Source organism: Pogona vitticeps, chromosome 3 (genome assembly GCF_051106095.1).
Source record: "Pogona vitticeps strain Pit_001003342236 chromosome 3, PviZW2.1, whole genome shotgun sequence".
Lineage (NCBI taxonomy): Eukaryota > Metazoa > Chordata > Lepidosauria > Squamata > Agamidae > Pogona > Pogona vitticeps.
Window position 1 is genome coordinate 108,238,709 of NC_135785.1, and position 9,823 is coordinate 108,248,531.

At 42.7% G+C, this 9,823-nt stretch overlaps 1 protein-coding gene across 5 annotated transcripts in view; it reads right to left on the reverse strand.

Moving 5' to 3' along the window:
* Nucleotides 1-8,073, reverse strand: part of CSGALNACT2 (chondroitin sulfate N-acetylgalactosaminyltransferase 2) — a 47,336-nt gene extending 39,263 nt beyond the window's left edge. For 4 of the 5 annotated variants that reach the window (XR_013543865.1, XR_002301345.3, XM_020802280.3 and 1 more), the window contains exon 1: nucleotides 7,294-7,426. The gene's annotated coding sequence lies outside the window, so the exon portion shown is untranslated. Of the gene's footprint in view, nucleotides 1-7,293; nucleotides 7,427-7,928 lie in introns of those variants that run through there. The other variant, XM_020802281.3, reaches the window with a different exon arrangement.
* Nucleotides 8,074-9,823: the final 1,750 nt, after the last annotated feature.

Here is a 9,823-nt window from a genome sequence, read left to right on the forward strand (position 1 = left end):
TTTCACGGCCGGGATCTGACGGCTGTTGTGGATTTTTCAGGCTCTTTGGCCATGTTCTGAAGGTTGTTCTTCCTAACGTTTTGCCAGTCTCTGTGGCCGTCATCTTCAGAGGACAGGAGTCTTTGGACTATGGCGGGTGGGAGAAGGTGTCAGTCATGATAGCTACATGTTTGAATTCTTTCCAGGAGCAAATCAAAATCTATTTGCTGGCCTTAGATAAACAGCATGTTTGCAATGGGCTAAATGAGAATTCATGCCAGCATGGCAAGTCCTTGTTCAGAGTTCTTTTCTTCCTGTGCAGATTGTTTAAATATGTGTGTCTTCCTCCAAAATAAGGCAGACTAGGAAGAGATGTATCATTTTATTTCACTATATATACCAACCAGCGATACCACAATATTTTATTTGTGCTTTCTGACATGATTATTTAACAATTTAAAAAAAGAGTTTGCTGATAACACTATGAACCACCTTGAGTCCCTGTATTGGGAGAAAGATGGTGTACAAATAAGACAAATAAAAATGAAAATAAAATCAACAATAAAATGCTAGTCCTACTGCCTATGAAGTCATTTCACCAGTATCTTATTCATGTCACAGCAAGACAGAATATATAGCCTTACAAATAAAATAGGTGTCTCCAATTCTAGCAATAATACATATTTTTCTTACAGATAGAATGAAACATACGTTATTTTTATAATTATATTTTTGAGAACCAATAGAATGCTATTATACAGAAACTTATTTATGAAGACATTTCTTACCATCTAGGAATAAGCATATGTTTATCAGCTCTTGAAAACAAAATTTACAACCAGTTCCTAACTGTTCTGCATTTACCCAAAAGAAACAGGTTTGCTAATTAATCTTCCACAAGGGAGACCCTGATAACATCTATCACATATAGCACTTTTCATCAGCTAAGGCTGAAGCATCAGCTGTGGTTACTCCTGCTCAGAGATAAGCTAGCTACCATTATTCCTGGCCTGGTAACACCTAGACTGGATTATAAAGGTTCATAAATATGGTGTGCTTTTGGAGACTCCTTGGAAATTTTTCTTGGGTGTTCTAGAAGCTTAAATGTTGTTCTCACTGGAGTCAGCTTAGTATCTACACTGGGTACCAATCAATTTGTAGCAACCTGTGTAGACCGCAACAGAGTAAACCAGTGTGCCACCAAGCTGTCTAGAAAACAGACACTTTAGTACGTAGCTGATCGAATGACCACCTCCAATCACTGAAGTCTGCCCAATCCATGCATCAGAGGTTCCAAGTCTGTCTGCCATCAGAAGTCCAGCTGGCCAATGACTGCAGCACAAGCATTACCTGCACCATTCCACCAAGCAAACATTGTGCTATTTGTACCAGCATTCTAGTGTGCAAGCTAGTTGGTTTTGGTTGGATTCCATCATTTGCTTACAGTCTCCTGTTTTTCCATTTGTCTTAAACTTGTCCTTCTTAATGTCTTTGCATTACTATAAGGTGTATTCCAACTTGGGATCCCGGTGCCAAAGAGCAGCTGACACATTTGAGACAGTCACCGGTCTAGGGACATTCCTCTTCTTCCAAAACATGGCAGGAAAACAGCATCAACCACAAGAGCCTGCTACTGCAATTAACCCACTGGCACATTAAGCACAGCTCAGCGAAGCTGCTGAGGTGAAGAGGGGGAAGCCAGTTGCAAGGCAATGTTCTTGAATCATCAAACCCTCCACTTCATTAAGGTACACTTATTACAGATGGGACGGCAGATATTGTTTACTGTCTATTTATATTTTTTAACCATGAAAGTCAACTGACAGACTTGTATAGATATTTCACATCAGGGAATAGAAGAACGCAGCAGCCATAATCCATTTTACAATAAACACAAATGAAATGCTCTTTTTCTGTAGATATACAGGAGCAGATATCTCATTAAGGCCTGACACTAATGGTTACTCATTCTTACTAGCACTGACTAAAATTAAACCAAAAACCAAAACAAAGTAAAACAAAAGAGTACCAAATACCAAGAATAGTTCAACTTAACCATTATCATGACTGAACACATTGTGAGATCAAAGAAATCATAATATGCAACATCTGCACAGCCACACTACCCTGGAGCTACTCTTTTAAATTATCATAAGAGGAATACAGGCATAGATAGAACAATCAGCAAATGTTAGAAACAGAACTGGAATATTGGTCTGAAATGAAGAAACAATAGCATTTCCAAATTATCCTGAAGGAATGCAGTTAACGGCAACATCAAATGGATGACATATCAAGGCAAAATGATTTTTCCATAGGATGTTAAGCACTGTTAACTTACTCTAAATTCAGCTAGTGGAAGTTATAATCTCTAAATTAGAGATGGTGTGGGAAGATACAATTGGCTGTGTCTTCAGATCCACATAAGGTACAAAAGTCGAAACACCAAGAGAGCAAGAGAGTATGGCAGATTTATGGAGTTTGTGAGAAATATAACAGAGTTTTTCTAGTTGCCTGGTTAGAATTTCAGCTGCTGTGGTGGCTTAATTATTTCTGCAGGAAATGTTCTTGGATTTTCAGTGAATATATCCATTCTGCCCTTGCATGCTGATAATACAGTGGGGTCTTGACTTGAGAACTTAATCCGTATTGGAAGCCGGTTCTCAAGTCAAAAAGTCTGTAAGTCAAGTCTCCATTGACCTACAGTGCATTGAAAACCAATTAATCCCGTAACAGGCCGTTTTTGTTCCATTTTGTTTTTTTTCTGGTCTGTAAGTCAAATCTCAGTCTGCAAGTCAAACCTAAATTTTGCGGCCAGAGAAGTCTGTAACTCAAAAAGTCTGTAAGTCAAGCCGTCTGTAAGTCAAGGGTCCACTGTATGCAAGGCAGGAAAATGGGTATGCTCCCTTAATGAACATTGGACATCCCAATTGTATGTGTAAAGCAAATCATACTCTAAAATTTCCTCATGAAACACAAATATATGAAAATACATCTACAGTACTATTATGTACATGTCAGTGTGTGTAAATCTGCAGCCATAGTGTTATGGTCTGATTACTCTATTGTGTTTACTGTATCAGTATCAAATTGTTCATACTTTTATATGCAACACAGGAAACTCCTCATGCAAGATAATTCACAGAAGAAAACTTCAAACTGATGTAGATATAACATGAATTGCCCATTAATAATCAGAAATAGGAAATGAAATTATGGGCTTCTATGCTTCTGCCACTGTCATTCATAGTTTCGGATAACCTATGCTCTAGTGCAGTGATCCCCAACCTTGGGCCTCCAGATGTTCTTGGACTTCAACTCCCAGAAATCCTGGCCAGCAGAGATGGTGGTGAAGGCTTCTAGGAGTTGTAGTCGAAGAACATCTGGAGGCCCAAGGCTGGGGACCACTAGTGTTAACCATGGCTGAGCCCCAGCATTGGTATGTTCAAGTTACAATTTAAAATTCTGAATGAGGAACCTCGATTTTCACCACTACCTTTGATGTACATTCAACAACACAATTACTACGTTCAAGGTTTTCTGGTGCAGTGGCATCTAGGCCATGTTTCAAATAAACAAGTTTACAGTTTAAGCTGCCACCTAATAATTTGATGTATACAACTTTTTTCAGCATATTATTACTGGGGAAAAAAGAAAAAGGAAAGTCTCCCTCTTTTTTTTAAAGGACATCTATCTATTTTTAAGTCAACAGTTTCTGTGCAAAGAGGGAGAAAACACAACCCGATGATACATATCCAGGCCTTCAATGATAAATAAGCACAATCAAATGTTCTATCCATACTATTACTTGGCACATGCCATACAGTTCTATCAGTACAAATTAGGGTTTTGGCAGCCAAGATTTTGACTCTTCTTAGGAGGTTACATATTTGACTCCAACATGATTTTGAAGGGACCAATTTTTTTTTCCTATGCAATTTTCTCACTGAATATTCCTTCAATAACAGCAAGTCCAGATGGAAACACGGATTTAACCTATACTAAGAGTGAATAATTCAGTTATAGGAGTTACTCCAGGAAATATTTTCCCTCAATTAATAAAGTAAATCCATCAGTTTCTTTCAGAAGAAATCCTTAGTTTAATCACAACTGCATCTATGACATACTGTTTCCTTTCATGTTGCAAAACAGTGTTCTGAATACACCAAAAATCTGTATGTTGTTATCTCTGCTAGAAACATGATTATTGAAAGAATGAATAAAGATGGTATCTATTATCTATGTTCTGAACTTAAACCAAAAAACCATTATTCATATTTACTGTCTTTCAGACAAAAACTACAGGACTCATGCAATGTCCAAAGAGGACTGTGATTTCATGACAAAACATCTCAAGTAGCTTTCAGAGTTTACGCCAGTTTGGGAATGATATTCTGGGCAAACTGAAGACCTGGCGAAGTAGCAATCAAAACTACACTACACTGTGTGGGAGCAAAGTGTTCCTCCAGATGCAGCTGGATTATACAACCCATCAGCAGTAACCACCATAATGAGTGGTGAGGCATGATGGCAATTTGATAATGTAGCAAGATCTGTCCATCTCTATGTTACTTTATTTTAATGGCTTTCCCCCATTTCAGAACTCAGAATGGGGCAAATTTGAAAGTGAGCATAGTGATATAAACACAGCTGGCTTCAGATCCCACCATGAATTTATGTAATAATTCAGAGTGCTACATTTGAACCAGGCCAACAGGACACAATATTCAGCTTGCTTCCACACCAAAGAGATGCACCAACGTTGGATATGCTGTCCAGTGTTTGCACTACAAGGGTTTTTTGATGCATGCCAAGACAGTCCATTTAGCTAGAAAGGCACAACTGGTATGGATTTGCATGTCACTATTTAACAACTCTGAAGTAGTATTGCCAGCTCATCATTAATAAAATGAACCCTAATCCAATGTAATCAATCTGACACCAAATCAACATTCTGCAGTGTCACTTCAATTTAAGGTAGTTTTCCTTCAGCAATCCAGAAGGAAAGATTCCCTTGCCTGCCACAGTCTGTCATTTGCTCCTCCACTTACACAACATCATTTTGATGGTATAGATTTGTCACCCATTACATTTTTCTTTTCTTTTTAGATATATGAGCAAAAGCAGTCTCTCTCACTGTGACTCTCCACAAACACGAAACTCTTTGATAAAGCAGAAGCTCATACAGGAAGTGAGGTGGATGGTGATTTCTGCTGATTCTCTTTCCCGGGGCTGCCCTTGGGACTTTCCATATCTATTCCAGAAGGTTGGGGAAATCTCTGAAATACCACAGATGGTGGCGCAAAGTGCTACTGCAGAATTAGAAAATCTGCATATCCTCCCCCTTTCCCTGCACAGAAACCACCCCTAGTGGTTTTTCAGAAGCTTTAGGGATACAATATGTTATAACTCCAAATGCTAAAACAATGCAATTTATTATAAACATTAGCATTAACATAATTATAGACATTGTGCATTAATATATAACATGGAGCATTTGATGAAGTGGCAAGCAATTCACAAAAGCTTAACATCAAATTTGTAAAACCTAAAGGTGTCACACGATACTTCACTGATTTTGATACAACAGACTGACATGACTCCCCTGCTTGAAATGTCTACATTTGACCTGTAACCCTTACAACAATCCAATATGGATGACCATTCAGGTTCACAGGTAGAATGGTTTGCCAAAGACTACCAAGCTAAGGAGAACTGTGTTTTGGGGGGGGGGGGAATTGCATCAAGAGCTCTGTTTCTTAGCCATAGTACTAGATAACAGCTTTTTCCTAGAACTCCCGCAAGATCAGTTGGTCCAACTATCAAACCTGAAAATACAGAACTATTCTCTACTTACCCTTGTTTGCCACTTTTTGAAAAGGACACCACTCCTAATCAAGTTTCATGCTAACTCTTCTTATTAAAAAAAAAAACCCTTTTGTTAAAAAACCCAACACATCAGTGTTAAGCACCACCCTGAATACTGTTCATTTGTCATCTGAGACTCAGCATCTACCTCTTCTTAAAACAAAACAGTTTACTGCACAAGAGAGACAAAATGAAGCCCAGGCCTGAAGTAAGACACACATAACAGAAAGAAAAACTTTCTTAGAAGGAATGAATGAAAGAGCACAAAACAGGGGAAGAGAGAAAAGGGATGCCAGTAAACATATATATGATCATTTTTAGGGCTATATTAAGTTATATCCGCGTTGCTCCTCTCCTATAGGAGGCTGGAGGGTTTTGTGGCTATTCTCACCTTTAAGTGGAAGCTCTTACACAGTGATTCGTGCTGCACCCAAACCAGCCTTCCATGTTCTTCAACCTAGAACTTCTCCTGCCTGCACTTTTTTTCCTGTTTAAGATCAGCTGTAGCAATCTGTACTTTCCATTTCTCTGTACTTTCCAAGACCATTGTATTTTAGCTTTCTTCATTTGCTGTTTTCTATTATTTCTGATGCTGTACTAATGGTTGTAATTGCAAAGGAAGAAGCAGCAAAATAATGATTATTCTGAAAATGTGACCAGCGAAAGGCATGGGCACACATATAATTGTATTTCCCACTATTCTTCCAAAGGGAGATTCCTGAAAAGTCTTGTGCATAGTCAGCAATTCCCTCCTGCATACTTTACCTGAAATAAGTACCAGTCTTGACAGGACACTGACACACAGCAGCTCTCTGTACCAGGGCATGGATGGAGGGGGGGGAAGACTCTTTTATCACCCTGGCTGACAGTGCAAATAATCTATAAAGTGTTTGCTATTTTGCATTTAGAGATTTCGAGGTAAGTGCCCTAATATCCCAAGAGCTTGGAGTTTTTGCATTTTCCCTTTTCTTAAAGGGAAGGAAAAAGAGATGATTTTGCTGTAAGTAGACGTTTAAGGGAAGAAACATTATTAAAATGCAACAAGGCACGGGAGGGAGGCAGGGAGGGGAAAAAAAGAAATACACCCGCAGGTGTGTTGGTGTCTCCCCGCATTACACTCGACATATTATGCCCCCGGGGGGATGACAAACAACAGCTGGGGTGCAAACGGACAGCGCGTGTGCTTGTCTGCCGGAGAGACAATCTAGCCTTGAGGGTCAAAATGGGGGTGGGGGGAGGTTGTCATGGGTTGGGCTGAGGTGAGGTGGGCGACGGGTGGGCAAAGGTCTCCAGCGCCCACGGGGCGGCAGAGACGGCGAGACAATGAGCCAGTCAAAATGGGAGAGAAGGAACGCGAGGCAGGGAAAGGGCGAGAGGGAATGAAGGGTGCCTGGAACCCCTGAACGACGACGACGACGACACCCCCCAAAAACGCGCAGCACTCACCGCCGCCGGAGCCGCCGCCGCCGCCCCCCCAAGGATCAGCCAGCCGCCGCCGGAGCCCCTGCCTCCGCTTCTGTTGTTGCCACCGAGGGCTGCGCCGCACAGCGGCGGCCCCACTTCCTGTGAGCTAGCGAGGAAATGAGAAGGAGGCGGCCGCGGCATTGGCTCGCCCGAGCAGCTCCTCTCCTCCCGGCTGCGGCAGCGCCTTAAAGCGACAGCACCGGGAGGGCGCCCAGTGCTGCTAGTGCCGCCGCCGCCTTTCCCTCGTCAGCCTCTTCTCCCCGCCTTTCCCTCGTCCGCGCCGCCCGCCTCGCCTCACAGCCTCCCTTCAGCCAGAAGGGCTCCCCCCTCGCCAGGGAGGCTCTGGGACTGCCCGGCTTCTTCCACGCCGCCGTCGTCTCAGCAATTCTCTCCCCCCCCACACATACACACACGCGCCAGCTGCTTGAGGGCGGGTGGCCGTAAGTCGGCCGGGACTTGGCGGGGCGTCACCCCCACCCGAAGCCGCGCAGAGCCGCCTTTCGTCTTTGCCCCTGCCCTGCGCCGAGACGGGAAGGGGCTCTCCCCCCCCCAACCTCACAGTGAAAGCTGCCCCACAGATTCGGACTTTTTCGGGTGCCTCATTCTCACAGACCGACCTGCCTTCGAAGAAGGGGGAAGGGTGCCCCAAAGGGGCGGCGGAGAAAGAGAGAGAGAGAGACCCTCCTGCTCTCCACATGCACGGCCTCATCGGCGCCTTCACGGTGGATTGGGCCCACAGCGCTGCCTCCCCAGGCTCACTGTGGGCTGCAAAGCTCCTGCGGGCTCGCTGTTCCTACCGGTGCAATACAGAGGATTACCGGTTATTAAAGAGGCACCTCGCCCTTTTTATTCCCGCCGCCGTGCTCTCCCTCTCAGAGAGGTGGTAGAGACGATTAGCCGCCGCCCCCACGGTCCCATCCCCAGCACTGGCCCACAAGAGTCAGGGAAATATGAAAGGTAGTCAGTTCCTCCTGGATGCAAAGCCGGGAGGGGCACGCAAGGAGAGTGGCCTTCCAGATGTTTTGGACTACAACTCCCACGAGCCCTTGCTTGGTGAAGCTGATGGGAGTTGAGGTCTTGGAGGGCCAGAAACTCGTATGTCCCATCGCTTAGCCAGTTTCAGAGTGAGAAACTGTAAAGGTAATTGCACACTAGCATTTATACAGAAGGTTGCTGAATGCTTGAAGTGTTTTGCATAATTAAAGATAACTCTCACAAAACTTTATTTATTTTATTTATTTATTGTATTTATACCTCGCCTATCTAGTCATTTTGACCACTTTAGGCGGCTTTGTGAGGCAAGCCAATGTTACGCTAAAATTAACTGCATAGCTTGGATCCTCAATACAGTAGTTTGCATAAATTCATCTGGTAAATTATGGTGCAGTTCTATGCACTGAGAAGTAAGTCCTGTTGAGTTCAACAGGGCTTAAAGTAAGTTCTAAACCATTGCAGCTTCCATAACCCAGGTGAGCTTTCAAACCAGTGACTTCTCCAGGAACATCTTAACCACTGGTGTTGTACCTATGCTTGGGTCAATGCCATTTCATTAGAGAAATAAGCTCCTGCTCACTGCTTTGGTTTACTCAGGTGGAGCGGAAAAGAAATTGCTGTTCCTTTTTTCCTTGCACTAAATAAGATGAGAGTAAGGGTCATTTACTTTTTTTAAAAAAGGAAAGTTAATCACTTGATGACCTTCAATACCTAACTAGTATTGAAGGCTTTGCCATATTGCTTTGCACTGAAGAAGAAAACACAGATGGATATTGTTGGATTTAAAAATGACAAGAGTATCTTATCTAGCAAAATGGAACAGGAACAAATTCTTACGACAATTTATCTGCCGCAGGAACTGTGTCTTGGTGGACTCCAGTGTTTTTCACACCTTATAACAACGGGGTAGAAAACTTTAGCTTTTCAGATGTTCTCCCTCACCTATAATCCCTTACCATTGACCATGCTGCCCAGGGCTTCTAGCATTTGAAGTCATTTAAAACATGTGGACAGTCAGTGGCTGCCCGTCCCTGTTTACGATTAAGGTGTTCTTCAGGGCTGCTGAGAGTTTCTGGCACCATTTTGAGAGCACCATTTTGTGGTACTTCCCATGTTCCTGGAGGATCTGTGTGTTTCTGGAGAGGAAAACCTATTACCTTCTCATGACCATTTTTTTTCCAGTTTTCACTACTGAGTAATGATCTGCATGAAACCATGGAAACCTGTTGCCCAGTTTTGTTTCCCCCTTTCTGATTACGAGAAAGCTGTGGAAATCGCATGCCAGTGTTCAAAAGTGACAAGGGACTTTGGGGTGGACTGTAAACTGAAAATTAATCCAGACAAGAGTAAACAATGGAAGGACAGGAACTACAGCCAAACCAGAAAGTGGTATTCAAATGATTTTGGAAGGAGGGGGTCCTAATTTTCTTTTGGATAGACCAGGGACTACTCAGATTGCACTGATAAGCCAATGGCAGCTTTTCCTCAAGGTCTTGCCTCAGCTGCCCTATTCAATTCC